The sequence below is a fragment of the Chiloscyllium punctatum genome, chromosome 9 (genome assembly GCF_047496795.1).
Source record: "Chiloscyllium punctatum isolate Juve2018m chromosome 9, sChiPun1.3, whole genome shotgun sequence".
Lineage (NCBI taxonomy): Eukaryota > Metazoa > Chordata > Chondrichthyes > Orectolobiformes > Hemiscylliidae > Chiloscyllium > Chiloscyllium punctatum.
Genome location: NC_092747.1, coordinates 111,921,453 through 111,948,167, shown reverse-complemented (window position 1 = coordinate 111,948,167; position 26,715 = coordinate 111,921,453). Strand labels below are relative to the sequence as shown.

Here is a 26,715-nt window from a genome sequence, read left to right as displayed (position 1 = left end):
AGAATCCCTCCAGAAAAACTTAATATTACTCTCACTTAAGTCAAAATATTTAAAATTCAGCCTCATGTTTGCCTTTGCAAGCCCAAATGCTGTTTCTGGTTTTGCCTTTATAGCTGTGAATCCCTTAAAAGCAACATAACCCCAATCTTTTAAGTGTAATAAACTTTCATTGATTTCAGTTGCATTTATCTCATTTTTTTTATTGCTAGCCTTTAATTCCTAAAACTAATACTTTACACAAAAACAGATGTACCACAAATTAGATTTTAGCAACAGTTCCTTGAACTAAAATATTTTTCCCTGACCTTTCTGGGCAATTAGTGATGGTGCGATATTTAAAAAAAAATTAAAGAAGCTTTTCTCTAACAAAAGGAAGGTTAAGGGGTGACCTGATAGAGATCCTTATTCAAGTGTTTGGTAAGGTAGATGTAGAGAGGATGTATCCAGTTGTGAATGAGTCCAAAACCAGGGGTCGTAACATTGGATTGACGAGTGAAAATGAGATTTTATTAGTAACTCAGGAGAAACCTCTTTGCCGAGAAAATGGTAAAAACATGAATTGTTTGGATGCATTTTAGGGGAAGTTGGATTAATACATGAGGGAGAAAGGAATTTAAGGACATGCTGATGGGGTGAGATGGAAAGGAACAGGAGAAAGTTCATGTAGAACACAGGCACCAGCATGGATCACTTGGGCTGAATGGCCTGATTTTTTGCTTATAGACTGCTTTGTGTGTTTCTGAAGTGGAAATGCAGTCATGCTTCACCAAAGCCATCACTGTGTTAACACGATTATTGTGCTATTCTACTTCTTATCTTTCCTTGCTGAGAAATGTGTCATTAATTTATGTCTTGCTACTTTATGCTTCAGAAACAGTATCACCTCGATATTCTTTTGAGAGGTTTGTCATAATTAGTTTTTGGTACTAAACATAAATCATAGAATCTTACAGCACAGAAGAAGGTGATTCAGCCCATTGTGTCCATATTGGCTCTTTGAAAAACAGTTAATCCCACTTTCCCTGATCTTCCTCCTGCAAATCTTTGTTTATCAAGCATTTCCTTTTTGGAAGATAATTTTGAACATGTTTCCACTGTTGTTTCAGAAAGTACATTTTAAAGGAATCTCAACATCTTCCTTTCAATTTTTGACAATTAGCTACTCAAAAAAATTCACTGTTTTAATCATATTTGTTGTTTACCTATATTTTGAGGTGACACAGTGGCTCAGTGGTTCCCATTGCTCCCTCACAGCACCAGGGATAGTTGATTCCTGTCTGGGTGAAGTTTGCACATTGTTCCTATGTCTGCATGGGTTTCCTCTGGGTGCTCCGGTTTCGTTCCACAGTCCAAAGATGTGCAGGTTAGGTGGATTTACCATGCTAAATTGACTATTTTGTCCAGTGATGTGCAGCCTAGGTGGATTAGCCATGGGAAAATGCAGGGTTACAGGGATAAGGTAGATCCGGGTGGGATGCTCTTTGTGGATTCAATGGGCCAAATGGCCTGCATCAACACTGTAGGGATTCAATGATAAAGAAAGAACGTGTGTTTATAGAATATCTTCCACAACCTATGCCCCTAAATGCTTCACTTTTGAAGCATAATAGGACAGCACATAGCATAGGTGATTATAGAATAGGACATTATTTCATGATTAAGTGCTCATTTTTAGTCAAGCTGTTCAGAGTACTGAGAGAGGAGTGGTAAGAAGAAGAGGGAAAGTGAAAGAGTAAGTCACATTAGTTCGCATGTTAGGCCCTAACATCTGAGCAACTGGATCCAGAGTGATAAAAGTATAGACTAGAGACACCCCCCCCCCCCCTCCCCTCCCCAAGGAACAGGGAGAAAAACTGGACTAAGAGTAGAAGGATGCATATGTATCCACCAATATGAGGTGCTGTGTTTTAGAAAAGCAAATCAGGGCAGCACTTTTACGCTTAATGGTAAAGTCCTGGGGAGAGTTGCTGAACAAAGAGACCTTGGAATCCAGGTTCATATTTCCTAGGAAGTTGAGTTGCAGGTAGATAGGATAGTGAAGAAGGTGTTTGTTGTGCTTGCTTTTATTGGTCACTACATTGAGTATAGAAATTGGGAAGTCTTGCTGCAGCTCTACAGGACATCGTTTAGGCCACTTTTGCAATCCTGCATGCAATTCTGGTCTCCTTCCTACCAGAAGGATGTTATGAAACTTGAAAGGGTTCAGAAAAGATTTACAAGGATGTTGCCAGGGTTGGAGGATTTGAGCTATTGGGCTGAACAGGCTGGGGCTGTTTTTCCTGGAGCGTCAGAGGCTGAGTGGTCACCTTATAGACCTTATAAAATCTTGAAGGATGTGGATAGGGTAAGTAGACAAGATCTTTTCCCAGGGGTAGGGGAGTCCAAAACTAGAGAGCATAGGTATAAGGTGAGAGGGGAAAGATTTAAAAGGGACCTAAGGGGTAACATTTTCACACAGCTATCAGGGGAATTGGTGGTGGCTGGTACAATTACAACATTTAAAAGGCACCTGGATGGGTATTTGAATAGGAAGGGTTTAGAGGGATATGGACCAAACAATCGCAAATGGGACTAGATTAATTTAGGATATCTGATTGGCATGGATGAGTTAACTGACGGGTCTGTTTCCATGCTGTACATCTCTATGACTATTTGACTCTATAAGGACAAACCTGCTTAATTGCAATTTAGAACAATGGCTCCACAATTTATTATTTGTATAATATGGATTATTTTTCTCTCAATGAAATGGTTTTCCTTTCATTGCTGTGATCTACCTATAGCAGGTTTCTCAAATGTTCTGCTTAAGTGTCAGAGAGCCTTGGGCTTTACTTATATTACAGAAAAACTGCAAAACAATGACTGTGGCTTTTCATTCAGAATGATGCAACTGTACTGTTGCTTGATTAGAAATACTGAAGTAACACGAGACTTTCTGACAGATGGTAAAATGTCCATCAGAACATTTTTCTGAACAAAAGCTGTTCACTCCTTGTAAGAACCTAAAAATGTAGGAGCAAGAGTAAGCTTTTGTCTCCTCAACTGTGCTTTGCCACTCAATAGGATTATACCTTATTTTCTACTTTAACTCTACCTTTACATCCTACCTTTGTATGTCTTGATTTTTTTAATACCCAGCAATCTATTCTGTTCCATATACTCAGTGACGGAGCAACTGCTTCTGGGGTGGAGAATGACAGATTTACAGTCATTTTAGGGCAGAAATTTCTCTTTATCTCAGTTGTAAATAGCCTATCCCTTGTCCTGACACTATGACCCTGTGTTCATCGGACTAGTTTGTCCGCATCTGCCCTATCACATCCTCTACGAATTTTATATGTTTCAATGAAATCTCCTTTCTTCATCTAAGATGAAACATGCACACCTACAGATTCAGGCGATCAGTGCATTAAATGCCATTTAATGGCTATGTATCTGAGCTTCCAATCATTGCAGATGTCCTGTCATTTTATGGAGTGTATTTTGTCTTTTCCACAAAGACTTGGCAGCCAATTTATCTATTTTCAGCTCACTAACTGTGCCTGCTCTAATAGCTAGCTGGCAGTATATTTCAAGGCCAAAATTCAAGCAAACAGTTTTTGATGATATAAAACACCAGAGACATGCTCCACATTTTTATTGATGACATTAGCACCCCAAATACAATAACAATGGTTTGTTGTTAAAAATAACAGCTTGCATTTGTATAGCCCCTTTCAAAACATCAAGGTGTTTCACCAAAGAAGTACTTTTGAAGTGAAGTCTCTTTTGTGATATGGGAATGGCAGCAGCCATTTTGCACACAGCAAGATCATATAACTAGCAGTATGATGCCAGCAAGGTCACTTGTCTCGTGCTGATGGTTGAGAGACAAATATTGACACTTAATGAACTTCCTTGCTCTTCAAAGAATGCAATGGGATCTTTTACATTGAATAAAGAAGGCAGATGAGGTTTCAGATTACTGTTTCATCCCTTTAAACAGAAAGCATTGTCTTTTAGATTAAAAAATAATCTTACTTTTGCCTGTTTTGTAGTGGGATATTTTGAATGTTAAAAGCAGCACTTGAAATATATGCCTGATCTGTAAAAAGAAACATTTTTATAATCTGGAAATTCTTGGGGCCAGCATTTATTGTCTATCACTAAATGCTCATCAGAAAGTGGTGCTGAGCTGCCTTCTTGAACCACTATGGTCTATATGGTGTAAAAATGCCCAAAGGGCTGTGAGGAAGACAGTTCCAGGATGTTGATCGAGGGTTGTAGAAGGAGCGATGATGTAGCTCCACTGAGGATGGAGGGGAACTTGTAGGTGGTAGTGTTTCCATACCTATTGTCCATTACCTTCTGGATGGTAAATGTCAAAGGTTTGGAGCATCCTGTCAAAGGATTCATTGCTTTGTGACTTCCAGACGGTACACAATGCTGTCACAGTGTGTCACTGGTGGAAGGAATCAATGGTAGATGGAATGCCAATACAGCAAGCTGCTTTGTCCTGCATGATTTCAAGCCTCTTGAGTATTGTTGGAGTTGGACATAACCAGGCAGGTTTCAAAGTGGGGGAGGGGGGGGGCGTTGGAGGGAGTGAGAGTCCATTGCAATCATGACTTGTGTCTTGCATATAATGCAGAGGCTAGAAGTAGCATTGACACATGTGGACCAGATCTCTGCCAATCTGACTAATAATGGTAGTAGTGGGGATGCATGATGGAATGTGAGCTTCCTTTCACCTTTTACATGACGCCTTTGTAACAAGCTCCTAAGGAACTCAGATTCTTCACCCCAGTGGGAAACCCAAATCCATTTTTCTTCCTAGCAATGAGCAGCTTCTGTTGACTTTCTGGGTTCTTCAACACATCAAGAAACAGACAGGATACCATTAGAGCAACTCAAAACATAATAGCCCTGTACCTTGATGCCTTCTCTTCCAACTCAGCCACTGACCTCAGTGACTGAAGCAGGATTGTCGGTAGAGTTGAGTGCCCAAGCAAAAATTTCTGCATCATTGTGATTGTATTTGAGAGCATCCATGAATAATAAGTGGGTCAAAATTAGAGTAGGTAATGCATCTCAGAAAATTCTTTGGAATTGTGCAAATAAACCTTCAATTTCGGCATTCATGGAACACTACTTGCCTGCTTGTTGAGATTACTCAGGCATAAGGTTGTAAGGAGTGCAATGGAGCAATATTTAATGAACTGTAGTATCTTAGCAACAGAGGATAGATTTTATGACATCAACATTGCAGTGAGCTTCCATCGCCAAGGAATGGCACGTGGGCTGATTCATTTATTACGGTCTCTTACTTTATACCTTGAAACAGGGTAATTAAATTTTCTATTTCAATCTCCATGCTTTGTGCTGGGGAGATGATTTATCTCCGCATTTCTGGATGAAGCAATTGTTCTATGGGATGGGATTGAGTAGGCTAGGTTAATAGTTAACAATAACAAAATGAGAGGTGATCTCATCAAAACATATAAAATTCTTCAGGCGTTTAACAGAGCAGATGCTGAGAGAATATTTCCCCTGACTGGAGAATTTAGGACATGGGGTCACACTCAGGATAAGCGGCCAGCCATTTAGGACTAAGATGAGGAGAAATCTTTTCACTAAAGGGATAGGGAATTTTTGGAATTCTCCATCTCAGAGAACTGTGGACGCTCTGTTATTTAAGGTATTGAAAAATGAGATCGATGGCACAGATTTTCCGGTCAGGGTTGGAAATTCAGTTTCTGATGGGACTGACGAATGGATTTTGATCAGTTCTGCCCGCATATTTTTGTGACAAAGCCATAAAGACCAGTCTAGGTAGGCTTTTAGTCGGCAGCAGTGCTGGCACCGAGGGTGGGTGTCGTGTCTGATAGGCTCTGTTTGGATGCTGAGTGTCAGGTCTGGGGGTATTGTAGGAGAGTTGGGTGGGGTGTTGGATCTGTTTGAAGGAAAGGAGGGTTGGAGTAGCTGTGTCATGTCTAATCGGATGGGAGGTGATTCATGCTGGGGTGAGGATGTCAAATCTGGGGATCTCAGGGTTGTGGTAAAGTGTATTTGGGAGTTCACCAGAGAGGTGGAGTTCAGTTTAATAGTTACCAAGGAGTTAGAGCAGGCTTTAAACCTTTGGTGTTTCCTGAGCAATTAAGTATGTCTTAACCCTCCAAAATCTCCAACTCTCCAACTCTACTCAGACTTGAGGAAATTTCAGGAGTGTTTCAGATGCACTGTTATTTCCCAGGAATGTTTTAATTTACTGAATTAAATCCTAATCCCAAGGGATCAGCTGCATCTAGATCTCTGTACAGTTCTAACACACAACTCCACTCTATGCTGCTGCAATGACCAGCTCGCCATTAAAATTTATATTTTTGATTAGTAATGGTATCAAGGTATTTAGGATAAGACATTGGAGCAGAAGTAAGCTATTTTGCCCATTGAGTTTTCTCTATCATTCAATTAAAATTCCCCCCCAATCCTTGATTCCGTTATTGATTTAAAAATGGTCAAGTACTGCTTTAAGTAGACTTAATGAACCAGACTCTACTGCTGCTTTTGGTAAAAAAAATTTTCTACAGATTCACCGCACTGTGAGAAAAAAAATCTATCCTCCTCTCTGGCTTAAACAGCCACCATTTGTTCTGAGATTGTGTCCACTTGTCCTAGACTCTCCTACAAGGCTTATCAATCTCTCGGCATCCACACTGACAAGTCGCCTGAGAGTATTGTGTGCTTTAATAAGGTCACCTCTCATTTTTCTAAACTCCAACGACAGCAGGCCCAATTTACCTAACTTCTTCCTAATCCCCTGTCTGGGATCAATCTATGGAACCTCATCTGGACTGCCTTCAATGCCAATATATCTTTCCTTAGAAAAGGGAAACAAAACTATTCACTGTATTCTTGGTGTGGTGTAACCAGTGCCTTGACTAGTTTGAACAGGACTTTCTTATTTTTCCAACCCCATTAAAGTAAAGCCCAAAATTCCATTTGTCTTCCCTATTACCTGCTGAATTGTATGCTACCTTCTTGTAATTCATGTACGAGGACCTTCAGATCTCTCTGAAGGTTTCCTGTTTCTCTGTGCTGCAGCTTTCTGCAGTTTTTCTCCGTTCACATAATATTCAACTTCACTATTCTTCCTGCCAAAGTGCACAATCTCACATTTTCTCACTTTTTACTCCATCTTCCAAATTTCCACTTAACTTGTCTTTACCCCTCTTCAAACTCCTTGTGTTATCCTAAACACTCACCTTGCTGGCTATATTTATGTAACCTGCAAACTTTCAACAGTATATTCATTTATGTATTCTAAGTCATCAATACATTTTATAAATAATTGTGACCCCACATTGATGTCTGTGACATTCCACTAGTTATAAGTTGTCCTTTACCCCAACTGTTGCTAATTCTCTATCCACCTGATATACCACGCTTCGGCAGCACATATACTAAACAATACAGAGAAGATTAGCATGGCCCCTGCACAAGGATGACACACAAATTCGTGAAGCATTCCTTTTTTTTGTGCTGGCAGGTGGGACTAGATTGGCTTGGGATGACTGGTCGGCATGGATGGGTTGGACTGAAGGGTCTGTTTCCATGCTGTACATCTCTATGACTCATGACTACCCCTAACACTGTGAGTTCTTCTTTTATTAAGGTGCTTTCTATGCAATACCTTATCAAATGCCTTCTGGAAATCCACATGCATTACATCCACTGCTCCCTTGTCTGTTTATCCCTTTCCTATTAATCTATCCTGCTTATTATCTCCCCAAAAGATATATTGGATTTGTCAGACATGATTTCCCCTTCAAGAAGCCATGTTGATTTTGCTTGATCTTTGTATATATTTCTAAATCCTCTGCGATTACATCTTTCATAATAGACTTTAACATTCCCAGTGACAGGGGTTAAGCTAACTGGCCTATTATTACCTGTTTTTTTTATCTCCCCTTTGGAATCAGGTGTCATATTGGCAGCTTTCCATTCCACTGGGATAGTCCCAGAATCAAAGGATTATTAGAAGATTATTATCAGTGCATCTGTTATATTTTCAGCTATTTTCTCAAAAGGATACAACTCATCAAGTCCGAGAGACATATTGGCCTTTAGCCCCATAATTTACTTAGCACTTTTTCTCTAGTTTTGGATGTATTTCCTCTCCTCCTTTCACCCTTTAATTATTTAGTAGTTTTGGAAGGGTTTTTATATCTTCTGCCGTGAAAACTAATTTATTCAACTCCTCTGACATTTCCTGTTTCTCATTATTATTTTCCCAGCATCATTTATAAGGGGCTAAATTCACTTTGGTCTCTCTTTTCCTTTGTGTATATTTAAAAAAACTCTTACTATACATTTTCAAATTTCTTGCAGTTAACCATAATCATTTGTTTTCCCCCACTTTGTTTCTTTTTGGTCATCTTTTGATGTTTGTAAAGATTTTGTAATCCTCTGCCTTACCACTAATCTTTGCCACATTGTATGTTTTTTCTTCCAATTCGATACTATTTTGAAATTTCTTTGTTATTCATGGTTAGTTTAACTCTTTCCTAGAATTCATTTTTCTCACTGAGATATATTCTAGATGTGAAATGAACAATTTTCTTAAACATTTGCCATTGTTCATCAATTATCTTTTCTGCTAAACTCCTTTTCTGTTTACTCCAGTCAACTCTACCCTCACTCATTTTTAATTCTCCTTATTTATGTTTGGCGCAGATAATTCCAATATAAGTTTCTCACTCTCAGACTGAATGCCAAATTCGACCATGTTAAGGTTATTATTTCTTTGGGGATCTTTTACTTTGAAATCATTTATTAAACCTGCCTATTAAACAATACAAGATTGAAAATAGCCTGATCCCTGGCTGGATCCATAACATATGGTAACTGGAAACTGGACATGGAAACTGTCCTGAATACACTCAATGAATTCCTCCTCATGGCAATCTCTGCCATTGATATTCCCAGTCTACGTGAAGATTAAAGTCACTGATGATACTGCCTGTTTTATATGACCTGAATTCCTGCAGCTAAATTCTGTGTCTCACACTCCCAATTTCTGTTTTCGACTCCCCAGAACATGACTTTGATCTCTGGAGAATACCACTAGGCTATCACCTTGTTGTTTCTACCTCCACCTGTAGGGATTATACATCTTCCAATCCAAGAACATTTGTTGCTATTGATTTATTCCACTTTTGTATTTACAAAACCACCCATCACTTTTTCATTTCCATCTGTCCGTTCGAAAAGTCACATACCCTTTAGTTCTCAGCTTTGATCACTTTTTAAAACCCAAAAGAACTGCAGATGCTGTAAATCAGAAATAAAAACAGAAATTGTTGGAAAAGCTCTGCAGGTCGGGCAGCATCTGTGAAGAGAAATCAGAGTTAATGTTTCAGGTCTAGTGACTTTTCCTCACAAAGTAGTGAGAATGTTCCATGTTCTCTCTACTTTCTAGGTAAAGAGGTTTATCATGAAATCTCGATTAGGTTCATTGGTGACTCTGATATTTAAAGCCCCTGTTTTCAATCTTCCCCCATAATATTGGAAACATATTCTTCGCACTTGCCCCAACATATTCCTTCATGATGTTACAAACTCTGACAAACAGAAAATGTCAGAAAATTCAGCAAGTATGGCAGCAACATTTTTAAAATTCACTTATGAAATGTAGGCATTGCTGTCTGGCCAGTATTTATTGCCCATACCTAGTTGCCCTTCGGAAAGTGATGGCAAGCTGCCTTCTTGAACTGCTGCAGTCCAAATATTGTAGTTAGACCCACACTGCCCTTAGGGAGGGAATTCCAGGATTAAACATATTATGGTGTTATGGACTCGATGTTGAGTTCAACAACTTCATACCATGAACCCTAGCCCCTATTTCAGTTTTGATTCTTTTCTTGTCATGTGCTGATCTGAATCTTGACCTTCATATTTTTGTTCCACTTGGATCTTTAATATTTCAGGAAATCACGTTTACTCCGCACAAGTATTTTGTGTCTTTACTACAACGAGTATCATTCCCTTTGCTTTTTGTTCTTTCTCACACCTCCCCCTTGAATGGTATGAAACCCATCACATTTCTACCTTCCCGTAATTCTGAAGATGTTAACTTTGACTCAAAATAAATCAACTCTCTTTCTCTCTCCATAGATGCTGCCAGGCCTGCTGAGTACAGTATTTCCAGCATTTTATGTTTTAATTTCAGATTTCTAATCTCTGAAGGTTCTTTTATGTTGCTATCTTAACCTACTTGTGAACTGGTGTTAAAAACCTCACACTGATGAAAGGATAGAATCTAACCTTCCATCCAAAGTATTGATTGACTTTGTCAGACATGTTCTAATGTTACTACATCAAGAAGAGTCCATTCTTACTGTCAGTTAGTACATGGTTAAATGTGTGCAAAAAAGGAATTAATGAGAAACTGTTTCAACATGAACATTGGTTGAAAAGAACTATTATTTCAAAGTGTATTGAGTTAAGACTTATAGTGCCAACCTTAACTTTCAATAACATCCAACAAAACAATTGGATAATGAATCACGTCAACCCAGACGTGAATATTGTGTTAGATTCAATTGTGCCCATGCTCCACTGTTACTTTTTTTCTCTTCTAACACTTCGGAGAATTTCAGTTTAATTCACAGTCACTGTTTAATAAAGAACTAAATATCCCCCTGCCTCCTATAGAGTACATTGAGTAAAAGATCAAGGTAATCATCGTGATATTGAAGCTAAGATTTCTTCAAGTTTCTTTATCAAAGGTTATAACTATTTGAATAAAACAAGGAACTGTGGATGCAGGAGATCCAAAACAAAAAGAGAAATTGATGGAGAAATTCAGCAGGTCTCACAGTTACTGTGGAGAGAAAGCAGAGTTAACATTTTAAGTCCAGTGACCCTTATTCAAAAGGATCGGTTGAAGAAGCTAAATGTAACATCTCAAAAATTTCCGATGACACGCACCTGGGTGGAGGGGTGAGCTGTGAAGAGGATGCAGAGATGTCACACTGTGATTTGGACAGGCTCAGTAAACATGGCAGATGCAGTATCATGTGGATAAATGTGAAGTTATCAATTTTGGTAGCAGATTAATATTTGAATGGCTGTAAATGGAGAGAGGAAAATGTCCAATGAGACCTGGGTGTCCTTGTGCATCAGTCACTAAAAGTAAGAACGCAGGTTCAACAGGCAACAAAAAAGGCATACTATATATTGGCCTTCCTAGCGAGAGGATTTGAATACAGGAACAAAGATATCTTGTTGTAGTAATACAGAGCATTTGTGAGGCTACACCTGGAACATTGTGTGCAATTTTGATCTCCTTACCTGAGGAAGAACGTTCTTGCTGGTGAGACAATACAACAAAGGTTTACCAAATTGATTCCTGGGGTGGCAAGAGTGACATATGAGGAGAGATTGAGTTGGTTAAGCTTGTATTCAATGGAATTTCGAAGAATAAGAGGGGATCTCATAGATACCTATATTCTATCAGGAGTAGACAGATTAAATACAGGAAGGATGTTCCCAATGGGGAGTGCAGAACTAGGGGTCATAGTTTAAGGATGAGGGGTAAACCTTTTAGGACTGAGCTAAGGAGAAATCTCTCCACCCAGAGAGTTTTAACCCTGTAGAATTCACTACTACAGAAGCACACCATGTTTTCAAGAAGGAGATAGATATAGCTCTTGTGGCAAAATGGGTTTAAGGGATATGGGGGAAGGGCAGGATTAGGGTATTGAACTTGATTAGTCAGGATCATACTGAATGATGGAACAAGCTCAAGAGGCTAAGTGGCCTACTCTTGCTCCTACCTTCTATGTTTCTATTTGCATAAATACAGAGTGAGAAGAAAGGTCGGACAGGGAGACAATTCTGATGTACATTCAAAGCGAGAAGCACACAGGGCAGGACAAATAAGGTCATTGATATACAAGAAAGAAAGATCACAAAGAGATAGAATTGTATTTGCAAAGCACCTTCATGACCTAAGATGTCCCAAAGCACATTTTTGCAGATGAACTTACATTTTTAGTTTGGAAACCTACTGAATCATGATAACTATGCTGGATGGTATCATCATTACAATTGATGTGACAGTGCAACACCGGAATTTTATTGTTAATCACTTTCACAACTACGGTGATATCTGTATTTCAGGTTTATTTTGGTATTTAAAATGCAGAAGCCTTCATTTGTGAAACTGAATTTAATTAATATATACAGAAACAAAATACTATTGATGCTAGAAACCTGAGATACATTTTTTTGGAAGCAAGGACACTGCACTAATGGAGGAAACAGCAGCAAGTTGTGTGAGATTGATTGAGTTGATACATACAGACTGGAATACTGGGACTATAGTCTCTGCTCTTCTTCAAGACCATGGGATCTTTCATGTCTACCTGAGATGTCTCACCCAAAAGACAAAGCACCACTGACAGTGAAGCACTCCCTCAGCATTACATTGGAATTGTTCGCTTTGAGTATTTTATTCTGTGGTGCACCTAACTCCACAATTTTGTGACTTAGAGAGTGAAAGCTACCCCATGAGCACAAAGACGCTGAAAGCCTACCCTCTCTCTTGTATAAAAGTGTTGAATGGATGAAAACCTTTTACATGCAGAGGAGGGAAGGAGAGAATAAAATGAAACACATTCCGAGTAAAGTCCAGGGAAAGAGAATAGCAAAAAAAGCACATTAAGAGAGAAGCAAAAAATTGTGAGCAGAATAAAATGCAGATGAGCAGAGAAAGTGCAGGTAACTGGAGAGAAAACTACCTCAAAAATGATTGAAAACAGTGAAAAATTGCACAAGAGGCAGAAAAAATCAGTCATACTGAAAATTGTGTATCCATTGAGGGGAGAGAGCAAGAGAATGAAAATATTCTAGGCTTGTATATCTCTGGTTAAGGGTGCACATCATGTCATTAAGTGGTGTGTTCAAAGTGTCACAATCATTGCTATATATAGATAACCCCTTTATCTGTAATGTAACATTGACCAAGCATTGTAAGGGCTAAGGATTGAATCTTGTATTGATGTGAACTTGGAATATTAAAACCAAGACAACGGTCAGATTTATTTCTGAGTGGACCTAAAGGGATGGCATTGAATGCCCTCCACAAAGGCATGTTTGGTAGTGGGGGTCAGATGAAAGCATGTGGAGTGGGCATCTTGCCAGCTTCCTGCCTCTACTCTAATTATGTTGGTGGTAAAGTTCCTGATGGCCTTCTCAACCTGACACCAATTGAAGCTCTTAAGAGGACAATTAATGCTCACTTAAGGGGCTCATCATTTTATGACAGTGATAGCAGGGCCTCTTCATGCATTACCCAAAACACTGACCCAATTAGAATCATTTGCAGGCTTCAAAGGTAGAGGGGAGTGGCATATGGTTCAAATGCTGTCACTACCAGATGGAGCAACTGAACATTTAGAATGTGCTACCTTGAGTCACGATGAGTCGATAGCACAGAAATAAGGCACACAGGCCAACAGGCTATGAGAAAACCCATGCTCACACAAACCTTTAATCTGTTCCATCTTGCCCTATCAGCATATCCTTCTATTTGTCTCTCCCTCATTCATTTGTCCAGTTTGCTTGTAAAAATATCTTTACTCTTCGTCAAAATTACTCCCTGTTTCAATGAATTCCACATTATTGCCACTGTATATACTGATGATCCCTTATCCAGTCACAGCCATAAGTGGAAACAATGACCCTTACTTTTTTCCAGGTCTACACAGAGCCTGGGAGAGTGGTCTAGATTTGACGTTGGGTCAGGCAACCCGGGAAGAGAGGAGAAGGCTCCTGATTCCCTTGTGGAACAGGGCAGAAGCCTTCCTGGGACTTTGTCAGTGCTCAAAGTTTCAGAGTCCTACAGTGCAGAAAAGGCCATTTGGCCCATTGAGTTTACACCAACCCTCCAAAGAGCATGCCACACAGACCTAGCCCCAATTCTATCCCCATACCTCCAAGTTTCTTATAGCTAATCCATTTCGCCTACACATCCCTGGATACTACAGGTCAATTTACCATGGCCAATTCATGTAACCTGCATGTTTTTGGACTGTGAAAGCAAATTGGAGCATGCAGAGGAGACACATACAGGCAAGCATCACTTAAGGTTGAAATCGAACCTGGGTCCCTAGTGCTAACCACTGAGCCACTGTGCCATTTAAAAATAAAAGTTTGATAAATGTTCCTCCTGCTCTCAATCCTTCACTGCCCTGTCACTGCCGACCCTCTATTAATCTGTCATAACTCCTCATATCCCCTCTACTTATAATCAACTCAATGGTCCTTTCCAACCATACGTCAACACAAAGTCAACTCATGCCAGTTCATACCCCAGCCTTTGCCCTTTCCTGTTCATAGCAATTTACCTAGTCCTTGGTATAGACGTGTCACAGGAGGTGTTCTGATGCAAAATATAGTTATTGGTCTATTGACAATGCCTCTATTAAAATGCACTCCCATTGATATAGTAGAACATTCAATGCATTGAAATTCCTTTAACTAATCCATTATGAAAACAAACATTTCAATGAAGTGCTTAATACCTTATGTAAACAAATATTTCCATTCTAAATCCACATGCAAAATTCTCACTTGATAGACAATACATTGTGAAAGTAATGGCTTGGGAAATCAATCATGCCGCACCAATCCTATAGTGGCATTGATCATCAGAAATGCTGAAATATATATAGAACTCCACATATTTGGTTTGGATCATTCCTTGCTAACTTATGGCTTTGATGGTGCCAGTCATCATCTCAGTCATCAGAAAAGTGATGGAAGGAGTTGTTGCTGGTCAAATGGCACTTGCTCAGCAATAATCTGCTGACTGTTGCTCAGTTTGGGTTCTGCCAGAGCCAATAAGCTCCTGACTTTATTACAATTTTGGTCCAATATCGGACAAAAGAGCATCATTCACAACTTCTCAGATATTGAAGCAGCCTGTGTAAATCCAAGACAACATCCAGGTTGAACTGATAATTGATTGATAACATACACTTCAAGCAAGTGCAAATGCATTGACCAATCCAACAAAACAGCGGAACTCCACAGGTGAGGTGAAAGTTATAGGCTTGAAATTTGGCCAGATTAGGTTGAATATGCTCTGGAAAACTGTGATCATTGGGAATTGGGGGAAGTCTCTCCACTGGTTAGAATTATACCTAGCAAAAAATTATTGTGGTTGTTGGAAGACAATCATCTCAATCCCAAGACATGACTTGTGGAGTTTCTCATGGTAGTATCCTAGGCGCAACAATCTTCAACTGCTTCATCAATGGTTCTCCCTCCATAGTGAGGTCAGAAATGGGGATGTTCATTGGTGACTGCACAATATTTATTCTCAATTCCTGAGATACTGAAGCAGCCAATGTTGATATACAAAAAGAGCTGGAGGACATTTAGGTTTGGACTAATACGGACAGGTAACATTCACAATATGCAAGTACCACTTGTACAACAAGTACAACAAAAGAGAATCTAACTATCCCCTCTTGTCATACAATAACATTATCATCACTGAATCCACAACTATCAATTGAGTGTTACATTTGACTAGAATGAGGCCAGCCACATAAATTCTGTGAATTCTATGGAGGGTATCTTATCTGCTATTTTCCCAATGCCTGTCCACAATCTGAAATGCAAAATTTAGAAGTGTGTTGGAATGCTCTCCACTTTCCTGGGTGGATAATCTTCAATAACACTCAAGAAGCTGAACACCCTCCAGGACAAAGCAGCCCATTTGGTAAACACCTCATCCACCAACTTTAACATTCACCATCGACACACTGTGGCAGCAGTGTGTGCCGTCTACAAGATGTACTGCAGTGACTTATCATGTCTTCTGCCGAAGCATATTTCAAACCTGCAAATTCTCCCACCTAGGAGGACAAATGATGTAGATAATAAGAACACCATCATCTGCGAGTTCCCATCCAAGCCATGCACCATATTGACTTAGAACTATATCACTTTCCTTCAGTGTCTAAGTGAGGAAACTCCCTTCCTAACCGCATTGTAGGTGTCTCTACACTCCATGCTCTGCAATACTTCAAGAAGGCAACTGACCACAACCTTCTAACCACACAGCACCAGGTTATAGTTCAACCTTCTCTCCACTTTGAGCCATAGTTAGTGGTGATGATGATAGTAATGATTTGGAGAAGCTGGTGTTGGACTGAGGTGAACAAAATTAAAAGTCACACATCACCAGGTTATGGTTCAACTTCTGTAGGAAGATAGGGATGGACAACTTTACATGAATAAATAAGAAGTTGTACCCTTTTTATGCATAAGAATGCATACTTTCACAATCCGAATGGTTGCATTACCTCTTCCAAAAGGAGACCTCAGCCCAGGTGCAAAGCGATACTGTACCCTGCCACAAGGGCACCTTGGCTATACAGAGGAAATGCACTGAGAAAAGACCTGCCCTCACCTGATCTAATCTCCACATTTTCCACATTCATTCTTGTCCCAGCTCCAATTGGAAGGCCTTACTTTGATGTTCTGACTCCTCCCTCCCTCAGCAGTAGAATTGATTGACAGAACCCATCAAATTCTTTAATCTGTTGAATTGTTTCAATTAGATCGCCTTTGATATTTGAACCATGGGCTATGCAATCAGTTCTCATAAGTTAACCTTTCTAGCCTCAGTGTCTTGGGGGTGGTTTGAGCCCTGAGACTTTTGTTAAATTGTCCAAGACCTGAACCTAAGCTTGTTTTTTTGAACACTGAGCAACTTTTGGCGTATTCCAATGTATTATATGAAGTGTTTGGTATTTTCGGTTCTGTTTATTCACACAGGCCTTTCACAATGGGTTTTGCAAAGTCACAGATTTTTGGTGACGTGATATATTTAAAAGGAGAGACACAAATGTCTAGCATTGACTATAAATATGTTGTTCATAGTGAACCTGACAAGATTGGAGTCCTGTTATAGAAGTTATTAATTCTTTATACAGTCCTTAGCATTGTGAAGGGACTGAGATTAGAGGGCAAATTGTTGCTAATTATTTTTATAATTGGATCTCACACAGACTTTCTTAAATCAGTGTGATCAGGGAAAAGAAACTGCCACAGTGATACTGTCCTGGTTTCTGTTCATTCACCAGACACCTGTGGTAAGCAACTGCTGAGTCTTTTAGCCTCAAATTGTTTGCTCTTAAAGGGACACTGATTCTGAGAAAGAGGATGGCGAATAACCATTCCTACTTTGACAAAACGCAAGTATTGTTTTGTTGTTTTTACGTAACAACATTACTCACAAGTGCAGTTAGATCTCATTTACAACAGCTTGCAATTAGATAGAGGCTCTAGCAGAGTATAGCATACAGGAGGATTATTAGACAAATACAGTGTCGTGCTGCTAATTACTGTTTCAGGGATCAAAATCTAACAAAAGAATTTGGTTTTAAGGAGCATTTTGAAAGAGAAGTGAAATGCAGAGGGGTAAAGAGATTTAGGGAAGGAATTTCAGAGTTTAGAATCAACATAGCTGAATTCTCAGTCATGAATGCAGATGCAAGATGCAAGAATTAGATGAACGCAGAATTATAGAAGGGAAAGGTGGGGCAATGAAGGGAACTGACAATATATTCATGAGCATGAAGGGATGAGATTATCGAACTAATATTTATCAGCATGGAGGTGTTTGAATATCGGGCTAATATTAATGGAGATGTTTGGTAACAAAATAATATTTATTGACAAGGAGGAACCGAGTATCTGTCTAATATGCATTGACATCTATGTTTTTGACTGCCTCCTGATAATTCACTCATGAAAGAGGAATGCACAGCACTTAGAAATGCATCTTTGGCTCAGAAGCAATAGCTATCTTTATGGGACCAGCCCTTACGTCCTGGTCTAGACAGCTGTAAGTTACGCTGTCAGGGAAGTCTACATGCAGATTACTCGTGAGTTCCCCAAGGAGGTTGTTACTTTTTCTGGGAGTTTTTAAACCTCTTTATCCTAGATATTTTCAGATCTTTCATTTCAGTTTTCTCTCCTGGGTAATTCCCAATTTCCTAAACTTTTGGAACTGCCTGTCCTTGCCTTGTGCTCCAGATAAAGTATTGGTAACATGCACAGGATGTGAATAGCATGCTGTGCTTTTTTAGACAGGCGTTTATGTACTGGGTTAATCTATTCCTCCGTAAGATTTGAATCTTCATGTTTGAAAGCAACAAGCATTTAACCTTGAATGAAAATGTGAATTGCTTATTCCATTCATAATGAACCAGCAACTATAGTATATAGCATTTCCACAGCTTGATTAGCTTCATCTAACAATAATTCACTAAGCTTCTTTCATTCAATAACTAGGCCCATAGTAGAGCAATGGTCAGGATTTAGTGTTCAGCGGTGCAGCATAGATGGTCTCTACTGACCTCAAAGTAAACTGCCCAAAAAACTCCCAGCAATCCCTGTGGCACAGATTTATCCTGTTCCTGAATCTAGTATTAAGCCAAGGGAACCCCAGATATGATGTTCAAAATAATGAATAGTTTTGATAGAGTAAATAAAGAATGGTGGTACCTAAAGGGTTGGAGATTTAAGACAAAGTACCAGAGGAGAGAGTAGAAGATAAAATCCGATAATTTGTGATCTGGAATGGGTTGCAGAAGTAAATTTAGTAACAAGTTCAATGGTGAAATTGGATAAATACCTGAATTATTGATAAATATCTAAATTTGCTGAGCTTTACAGATAAAAATAGCGAGTGGGACTAATTAAATAGTTCTTTCAACTAACTAGTACAGGCACCATGTGCTTCTTCTGTTACATCATTCTCTGAATTCTGACCACATTTGCTGGCAGTGCCGCACACAGCAGCCAACAGTTATCAGGAAGTTTTTCACAGAGGTCTTGGACACCAGAGATTCATACCATCTGGAGTAAGGGACATCTGCTGCTAGCATGCACTATAAGGCTGGCAGAGCCAGTGACAGAACCAATCAGCTATGACCTCAAGACAGCACATGATGCTTCCTGTTCCTTTATCATTTTTCTGCCCTTTATTAATTATACCTCTCGAACAGGATACAAAACAAACCTGTCTCTTGCAGGACATGGAATCCCCGCTGCTTGAATTATCCCCCAATTGTGCTTTACCCTATGAATTATTTACAGTTTAATATAAGGGAGGATATCTTGTCCTAGGTTCTATGTTTAACATGTTCATACCTGTCTTTTCAGGTACAAACAAGACAGCTCTGCATTGTAAACATTTTCATGTCTTATTTCCATCTCTTGCCAGTACCTCTCTTATCTGATTTACCATAAATGTGAGTGATTGGCTGGTTAGCGATTGATTAGAGAGCTGAGTGCTGCTACTGTAGCTTCCTATACCTAACTGGAAATGAATGTTACCAGCAAGGTCAGCATTTATTTCCCATTTCTAACTGCCCTGAAGAAGGTAGATGGTGAGCCTCTTTTCTGAATGCTGCATTGCACCTGGTGTTGGTTGAACCACAGTGCAGCTAAAAAAAAGTGTTTGATAATTGAAGTGAATAAAGTAGATGTGGCCCTTGGGATCGTTTAATAGTTGTGGTTTCCTGATCTTCCTCTGTTCCTGGCTAGCAGTTGCCAACTCTGTTTAGATATATTCTCAGAACTTCATTAGTTCCACAGTGCTGCAATTGGTCTTCACAACAAAAAGGTAAAGTTTGCATAATCCCAGCAGACAAGTCGTCTCTCTTATCAGATGGTGGTTTAACCTGAGGGTCACCATGCTTCAAGCAAGGGGTGTGGATGAAAACGAGAGCCCTTCGCGATAACCTTCGCCAGTGCAGATATCAAACCCACACTGTTGGTATTGATCTGCTGTCTAATCTGAGTAATTGACCCACTGTCTCTCCACAACAACCTGCCTTCCCAAACCCAGAAAAGAGTAAATACCAGATAGGATGATTTTTGACTGTTAGTCAAACCACCATGTTTCTCTGTGTCCAATATTTTATATGTCATAGGTGAAAGTGTTCAAAGAAATTGACCTTTTTGTTACTTGCTGAACAATCAGGGAAATTGGTTGCTAACAGCAGTGGCCGAAAGATCAATCTTTAATCTCTGGAGACTAGAGCACAGTCCTGGAGGGTTAAAAATCCCTGACTCTGACTCTAGAGAGAGTACTCATACTTACAGGTGCATGGTAAAACTTTTCAATGGAAATGATGGAAGGAAATGGAAGGGAAAAAGGTGCCACATTAAGAAAAATTAGTGTTATTATCTATGAGCTTATATATTACATCCTTAGAACTAAAAGCACAGAAATAGACCATTAGGCCCAGCTAGTCCATGCTGGTGTCTATGTTCCACAGGAGTCCCATCTCACTCCTCTTCATCCCACCCTGTCAGCATATCTGTCTATTCCTTTCTTCCTTGTGTCTTCTATACTTGGAATGTATCCATACTATTCCCTGCAGCCACTCCCTGCAGTAGTAAGTTTCCCATTCTCTGCAGTCTCTGTGCAAAGAATTTCCCCTGATCTCTGTGATTATCTTATATTTATGAGCCCTGGCTTCCTGTTTATTTACTTTTCATTTTAATTACTGTGTTTTCCTGTCTGCATTTCTTATGATTGCCATGTACCTGACTCACTCATCAGCATTTTTGAAAGCTGCCTTTCAGAAGCATCCTTTCATTAAATAATTAATTAATTGAGACAGCAACATTTAAATCACTTCCTTCTGACCAAAATGGAGCCGATGACATTAAGGATAACATTGATGTATGACATTATTGGGGGTGGTTAGTGATGCCCTGCACCTGTGTAATAATTTGTGTTATGCATTTAGGCAGGTTTTCCTACAGTCAATCTTGTTATATCATAAGGGTTCTTTTCTAAATGACAGGAGAGAACACACAACTGCTGATTAACCTGTGACAGCTATTCTCTCGCAGAGTTCTATTGTAGTTCATTGATTGCAGAGCGTAATATTGTTTTATTAAGCAAGTGATGGATTATCTGGAATACAGCAACTTTGTTCATGATGCAGTGAATCTTTACTCAGATAAATCTCTACCTTTTTGAATAATTACATTTTGATACTATCAAGTTCTGAACATTTTCAAGAAACAAATTGGGACAGAACCGAGATGATAAACTACAGATGAAAACTGCCTACAACCCCAAATATCATTTCTCTGCAATTTCAGGTCAGTTGTGACAATGAGCTATCCCAGCTTGAAGTCTGTACCCAGAAGACATGGTGAAAGATGGGAATAAATTGGCTCAAGTACACTTTGAACAATGTGTGGAGTTTTATTCTCCATATTGTTAAAAGGATGAGGCATTTGACAAGTTGCAGAAATTATTTACAATTATGATGTTTTTGTGGGATGTGGGTGTCACTGGCAATTTGTTAACCACTCCTAATTGCTCTTGAACTGAATAGCTTACTAGTCTATTTCTGGTGGCAGTTAACTGTGTTGTCCAGGATCTGGAGTCATATTTGGACTGGATGGGGTAAGGATAGGAGATTTCCTTCTCTGAATCAAATCAGATTGGTCTTTACAACAATCAAGTATAGTTTCATGGTCACTAATCATACTATTAATTGTAAGTTCCAAATTTACTCTCATGCAGCCTTCTAGAGTCTTTTGGACTTAATTTCAAAACAGATGCTGTGTCCATCTGTTTTATGTATTTTGTTTTATTCTGCTGGATTGGTCCTTTATTAATCCCTCCATGTTTCATTTCAATGGCTGCTTTTTAGCCACTCATGTCTCATCAGACATATTTTTTTCTTTAGCCATTGCCACTCTCTGGATTTTCCATCATGAAACCTTTCCTCAACCCCAGAACCCTTTCGAGATCTCTCCACTGCTGCAATTCTGACCTCCTATTGTTGTGTCTCACTGGGATAGCAAGTTCCCCTCGTTCCTCACATCATCACAGAAGTTTAAGATTTTATAAAAGCACTCAAAATTCTTCATTTGATCTGATTGATAGAAAGCAAGGACCAATTTTCTGTACTTAACAAGAATTACCATTTATTACAAATAAAAAGATATAAGGCGATTGGCTAACATTTACAAAGTCTCTTAAGGGAGTCAGATAAGTTAAATAGCATGAGTCTTCTCCTTGGCTGGTTGGGGTGGGCAAGTTCAAAACTAGAGGCCATATTTTTAAGGTGAGAGGAGAAATTAATTTTGTTCTAAGTGATGAAATAAAGAGCAGTACTGCAAAGAACAGGCAACATTTGGATTTTTTTTTTCTGTACCCTCTCCAAAGCCTGTGTCAGCCATGAGAGAACTTGTCAAAGGCCTTGCTAACGTCCATCATCCTGTCCTCATCAATCATCTTTGTCACTTCCTCAAAAAACTCTATCAAGTTTGAGAAACTCAACCTCCCTTACACAAAGGTGTACTGCCTATTACTTATAAGTCCATGTTTTTGCATTTGTGAGTAAGTCCTGTCCCCAAGAATGTTCTCCAATAATTTCCCCACCACTGACATGAGGCTCACTTGCCTGTAATTTCCCAGATTATCCCTATTGCCATTCTTAAACAAAGAAATAACATTGGCTGTTCTCCAGTCTCTGGGGCCTCTCTTGTGATTAAACAAGTTGCAAAGATTTTGTGCAAGGCCAGCAATTTCCTCCCTTGCTTCCCTCAGTATTCGAGGATAGATCCCATTAGGTCATGGGGACTTGTCTATCTTAATGCTTTTTAAAACACTCAACACCTTTTTTATATTGACACACCCTAGAAGTCAATGTAGCCTGATGTAGACTCACCATCCACCAAGTCCTCCTCCTTTGTGAGTACCAGTGCAAAGTATTTGTTGAGGATCTCTCCCACTTCCTCCAGCTCCACTCATAATTTCCCTCCTTTGTCCTTGAGTGGATCTAGCTTTTTGCTCCTTATATATGTACAAAACACCTGAGAATTTTCCTTAACCCTGTTTGCCAAAGACACCTTTTAGCCCTCCTGACATTTTTTAAAAAATTTCTTTCCTGCTTTCTTCAGATTTTTCTGTTTCCTAGCCATTACCCATGCTTCCTTTTCCTTTTTGACTAAGTCACCATTTCTCTTGTCATCCAAGGTTCCCAAATCTTGCCATCCCTGTTTTCAGAGGGACATGCTGGTCCTGGCCTTTACTTAGATTACTTACAGTGTGGAAACAGGCCCTTCAGCCCAACAAGTCCACACCAACCCGCTGAAGCGCAACCCACCCAGACCCATTCCCCTACATTTACCCCTTCACCTAATGCTACGGGCAATTTTAGCATGGCCAATTCACCTAACCTGCACATTTTTGGACTGTGGGAGGAAACCCATGCAGACACGGGGAGAATGTGCAAACTCCACACAGTCAGTCGCCTGAGGCAGGAATTGAACCCGGGTCTCTGGCGCTGTGAGGCAGCAGTGCTAACCACTGTGCCATTGTGCCGTCCGTTTAATGATTCCCATGTGACAGATACTCAAGCAGCCACCCCCAATCCACATTTTCTAATTCCTCCCTAATATTGTCTTGGTTAACCTTTCCCCAGTTTAGTATTTTCACCCAAGGATTACTCTTATCCTTATACATTATTAACTTAAAACTTATGGAGTCATTGTCAGTGTTCCTGAAATGTTTCCCTACTGAGATTTCAATCACCTGGCCAGGCTCATTCCCCAAAACCTGGTCAAGTATGGCCCCTTTCCCTAGTTAGGACTATTTACATATTGCTTCAAGGAGCCCTTCTGGATGCACTTAACAAATTCTGCCCCCATCCAAGTCCCTGGCACTAAGGGAGTCCCAGTCAATACAGGGGAAGTTAAAATTACCCACCACAACAGCCCTATGGTTTTTACACTTTTCTATAATCTGTCCACATATCTAGTCCTCTGTCTCCTGCTGGCTATTTGGATACCTGTAGTACAGCCCCGTCAAAATGATTGCACCCTTCCTGTTCCTGAGTGCTTCCCATGTGGCATTGCTGGAAGATCCATTCAAGGTTTCCTTGCTCACTACAGCTCTGAAATTCTCCCTAATCAGTAATGCAACTCCCCCACTTCTTTTACATCCCTTTCTATCTCACCTGAAATATTAAAATCCCAGAATTTTAAGCTGCCAGTCTTTTCCATCACTCATCTAAGTCTCTGTAATAGCTGCATCATTATAGTTATATGTACTAATCCAAGGAGTAAGTTCATCCACCGTACTTGTCATTACTCCTTGCATTAAAACAAATACACTTCTTACCACAGTCCCGCCATGTTCAGTAACATCTCCCTATCTGTTCTTCCTCTTCGTCTTACTGGCCTTAGTCTCAAATTCCCTTACTGTCATTTCACTTGCTGACCTACTGCTCTAGTTCCCGCACCCTGCCACATTAGTTTAAACCCTCCTGAGTGACAGTAGTAAACTTCTTTGCCAGGTTATTGGTGCCCCTCCAGTTTAGGTGCAACCCATCCTTGTAAGCAGGTCCCACCTACCCTGGAAGACGTCCCAATGATCCAGATATCTGAAGTCCTTCCTCCTACATCAGCTCTTTAGCCACTTATTTGATTGTACCATCTTCTTATTCCAAGGCTCATAGGCACATGGCACAGGGTGTAATCCCAAGATTACAACCCCAAAGGTCCTGCTTTTCAACTTACTACCTAACTCTCTGAACTCCCTTTGCGTAACCCTGTCACTCTTCCTGCCTATGATATGAGTACCGATGTGTATCACAACCTCTGGCTGCTTCCCCTCCCTTTTGAATGTCCCGTATCCATTCAGAGACATCCTTGATTATGGCATCAGGGAAGCAACACACAATTCTGATTTGACGATATATTTCAGTTGAGAGTCATGTAAACTTTGACTTATTACTTAATTAATATTATGACATAATTGTAATACCAATGGCTTCTAAGCACATTTAACCCTATTGTCCAATGCTTTAATAAACATAAAGGCTGCTGTCTGCAATTACAATGGAATTAAACTCCTGTCTTAGTGACTCATAATTAATAGAATGAATGGCATTCATTCACAGAGATTTCCTCCAGCTTGCAATGGGATCAATAATTTCTTATGGTAAGTTCTATGATTCAATCGTAGTATTCTGATCAATATATGACTCATGTAACTGGAAGCAAAGATTTTATGTTGGGACAGTTGACGAGCAGTGGAGGACTTTCCAAGCAATTTTTCAAAGTGCTCAGTAAAAGTATATTGCAGTGAAAAGGAAGGACTGTACGAAAAGGGGTAATCTGCCATGGGTGTCTATGGAAATAAGGGAGGCTATCAAACTGAAACAGAAGGCATATGAAGTGACCAAGTACAGCAGGAAATTAGAAGATTGGGAAAACTTTAAAGATCAACTGAAAGCCACAAAAAGAGCTACAAAGGAAAGTAAGATAGAACATGAGGAAAAACTGGTACAGAATATAAAGACAGATAGAACATAGAACATTACAGCGCAGTACAGGCCCTTCGGCCCTCATTGTTGCGGTGTTAGCAAAAGTTTCTAAAAATATATAAAACGAAAAACAGCGGCTAAAGTAAATTTTGATCCTTTAGAGGATGGGAAGGGACATTTAGTTATGGGATATGAGGAAATGGCCGAGGCAGTGAATTTTGTGTCGGTCTTTGCAGTGGAGGACACAAATAACATGCCAGTAATTGACAAAGTGACAAAGGTAGGTGAGGACCTGGGAACAATCATTATTACAGAAAAACGTTAAAAAACCCACAACACCAGGTTATAGTCCAACAGGTTTACTTGGCAGCAGTAGCTTTCAGAGTGCATCTCCTTCAGGTGGTTGTGGAGTATAAGATCATAGGACACAGAATTTATAGCAAAAGTTTACAGTATGATGTAACTGAAATTATATATTGAAAAAGACCTGGATTGTTTGTTAAGTCTCTCATATTTTACACTGGGCATGTTGGTTTCAGTACTTTCATATCTAAATTCTAGGACTTTCTTAAAGTTACGTTCTCAAGTGAACTTTAATGATATTATACTCCACAACCACCTGGTGAAGGAGCAGTGCTCCGAAAACTAGTGCTTCCGAATAAACCTGTCGGACTATAACCTGGTGTTGTGTGATTTTTAACACCCAGACCAACACTGACACCTCCAAATTATTACAGAAAAGGTAGTTTTGGGCAAGCTAATAGAGCTAAGGTCAGACAAGTCTCCTGGCCCCGATGGAATGCATCCCAGGGTACTAAAAGAGATGGCAGGAGAAATAGCAAGTGCAGTGATGTAATTTTCTAAAATTTGCTGGACTCTGTGGCAGTTCCAGCAGATTGGTAAACATCAAATGTGATGCCACTGTTTAAAAATGGAGGTAGATAAAAGATGGGGAATTACAGACCAGTTAGCTTAACCTCTGTCGTAGGAAGATGCTACAACAAGGAAGAAATAGCAAGGCATCTAGATAGAAATTGTCCCATTGGACAGATGCAGCATGGGTTCATGAAGGGCAGATCAAGCTTAACATATCTTTTGGAATTCTGTGAAGAGCAAAGTGGACAATGGGGACCCAATGGATGTGGTGTACCTAGATTTTCAGTAGGCCTTTGACAAGGTGCCACACAAGATGCTGCTGCATAAGATTAAGATGCATCACGTTACAGGTAAAATATTAGTACGGATAGAGGATTGCTTGACTAATAGGAAGCAAAGAGTGGGGATAAATAAATGCTATTCTGGTTGGCAATCACTAACCAGTGGTGTGCCTCAGGGATTAGTG

The 26,715-nt window shown here is 39.7% G+C and overlaps 1 protein-coding gene and 1 pseudogene across 1 annotated transcript in view; both read left to right on the top strand.

Annotated features, from left to right (window-relative positions):
* fgf14 (fibroblast growth factor 14) overlaps positions 1-26,715 on the top strand; it is a 513,640-nt gene that overhangs the window by 129,826 nt on the left and 357,099 nt on the right. The window lies entirely within an intron of this gene.
* LOC140481710 (U6 spliceosomal RNA) lies at positions 7,423-7,518 on the top strand (annotated as a pseudogene).